General features: G+C 45.0%; 1 pseudogene; it reads right to left on the reverse strand.

The window, feature by feature from the left end:
• Positions 1-686: 686 nt before the first annotated feature.
• On the reverse strand, positions 687-1,459 carry LOC102918222 (small ribosomal subunit protein eS6 pseudogene; annotated as a pseudogene).
• Positions 1,460-2,500: the final 1,041 nt, after the last annotated feature.

The raw sequence follows: 2,500 nt of genomic DNA on the forward strand, positions 1-2,500 counted from the left end.
ATTGCCAGCAGTCTATTGTGGGGGTATCTTTGTGGATTTCTGTGGGCCTCTCTAGTACTTTTTCTTCCTTTTCTCATGTGGTCTTCATTTACCATGGTCTCCTATTCCTTGTTCTCCCTCTCTGTTCTTGATCCAGCTGGGATCTCCCGCTCCCACAGGCTCTCTTTCCCTTGACCCTCACCCTTCATTACTCCCACTCATGTCCAGGTTGTTCATGTAGGTCTCAGCCATTTCTCTATCATTGGGCGATCTTCGTGTCTTTCTTGGGGTCCTGTTTTCCAGGTAGCCTCCCTGGTGATGTGAGTAGCAGTCCAGTCATCCTTGTTCCACCTCTAGTATCCTCCTATGAGTGAGTACATACCATATTTGTCTTTCTGAGTCTGGGTTACCTCACTCAGGATAATTTTTTCTAGATCCATCCAGTTGCCTGCAAATCTCATGATGTCATTTTTTTCTCTGCTGAGTAGTATTCCATTGTGTATATGTGCCACAATTTATTTATCCATTCTTCAGTTGAAGGGCATCTAGGTTGTTTCCAGGTTTTGGCTATTACAAACAATGCTGATATGAACATACCTGAGCAAGTACTCTTGAGGTATGATTGAGCATTTCTTGGGTATATGCCCAAGAGTGGTATAGCTGGATCTTGGGGGAGATTGATTCCCAATTTTCTTTTTTTTAAAGGTATGATCATTTATTTATTACCCTTAAAGACTTATTTTTGACTGGACTCAGACTTAGAAGTAGAAGCTCTCAGAGAGGACAGCCTACGTCTCTTGGCAATCTGTTTCTGGTGCTTTTCTTTGGCTTCCTTCATTCTCTTGGCCAAAATTTTAGCATATTCTGCAGCCTCCTCCTTGTTTTTCTTGGTTTGTTGTTTCTTCAGAGCAATCCACCAGCGTTTGTGCTATAGGACACGTGGAGTAACAAGACGCTGAATCTTGGGTGCTTTGGTCCTGGGCTTCTCACCTTCTTTGTTCAACGGCTTTCTGACCACATATTGGCGGACATCATCTTCTTTAGAGATTAAAAAGCTTTCGGATTCTGCTAGCTCTTTTAGGTCCCAACCGACGAGGCACAGTAGTATCTGTCAGTCCAGGAATATCCTTCTCTCCTTTCTTTACAATAACCAAGTTGAGAACACTGAGATTGGCATCCACGATGCATCCTCGAACAGATTTGTGCTTCCTCATTCCAGTTCTCCTTGGTCTATAACAAGAATGCCCCTTACTCAACAGCAGGTGCACTCTGCCGTGGGTCAACACACCTTGCTTCATGGGAAAACCTTGTTTGTCATTCCTGCCACTGATTTGGACCACATAGCCCTTCCACTCTTCACCCAGGGCATCAGCAGCCACTTCTGTGGCCATGCGCTTCTCGTAGAATGTACGAAGCTTGCGCTCATCATCCACTTGAGTTTCTGACAGCCGGTGGCAGGGAAGGAGATATTCAGCTTCATCTTGACACAGCTGACCGCCTAGGAGGCACCACAAAAAAAGACAGAGACTAGGTTTCTGATTGGGTAAATGCACTTTCACTTTACCATTTACGCTGAGCTGGTCTTTGGTTTGCTTACATGGGAACCATCTCGGTACTAGAATCATCTTAGCTTAATGGCCTCCTGACTAATTTATTTTTAAATTCAGACTATATTAAACCTTCTTTGGCTAAATACACTAGGCACCCATTTCTGTCTTAAGTATTGTGTGGAACAAGCCAAGCTCAGTAGGTATATAAGTGACTTCATTCACTCCTACAGCCACCGCTTACCTGTTCTGTAGGGTGGTTCCTGCTGTGGGATGTCCTGTATGCTGTAAATATATGTTGTTATGATTGATTGATAAATAAAATGCTGATCGGCCAGTAGCCAGGCAGGAAGGATAGTGGAGGCTGGACAAGGAGGAAGAGAATGTTGGGAGGTAGAAGGCTGAGGCAGAGAGACACTGCCATGAAAAGCAAGATGTAAGGTACCAGTAAGCCACGAACCATGTGGCAAGGTGTCGATTAGTAGAAATGGACTGGGTTTAAGTGTAAGAGCTAGACAGTGGTAGGCCTAAGCTAATGGCTGAACAGTTTAAATAATATAAGCGTCTGTGTGTTCATTTTATAAGTGGGCTGTGAAACTGCCCAGGCTTGGTGGGAGCTGGAGAGAATTCTCCAGCTACAGGTTCCTCTCCAGCCACTTCCTGGGATGGAAATCAGCCGGCTATGGTGGTGTATCTCTATAATACCAGTAACAGTGAGGCAGAGACAAGAGGAATCATTGCAGATAAGTCAAGGTGAGGTCTAGGGTGGGCCATAGACTCAGGCAACCCTTGGCAAAGATGGCCATGTGATGGCAAAGGCAGGGAATGGAGTCAGGGAATGCCTCGCATTGATCCCAGCTGCAGGTTAGCTCCCATAGGTGAAGAATTTCCATTTTCCAGAACTATCAGAGTAAGTTCCTTTTGTTTCAAGTTGCCTGGTCATGGTGCTTTTTTATGGCAGCCTAAGGACCCCA

This window comes from Peromyscus maniculatus, chromosome 6, assembly GCF_049852395.1.
Source record: "Peromyscus maniculatus bairdii isolate BWxNUB_F1_BW_parent chromosome 6, HU_Pman_BW_mat_3.1, whole genome shotgun sequence".
Lineage (NCBI taxonomy): Eukaryota > Metazoa > Chordata > Mammalia > Rodentia > Cricetidae > Peromyscus > Peromyscus maniculatus.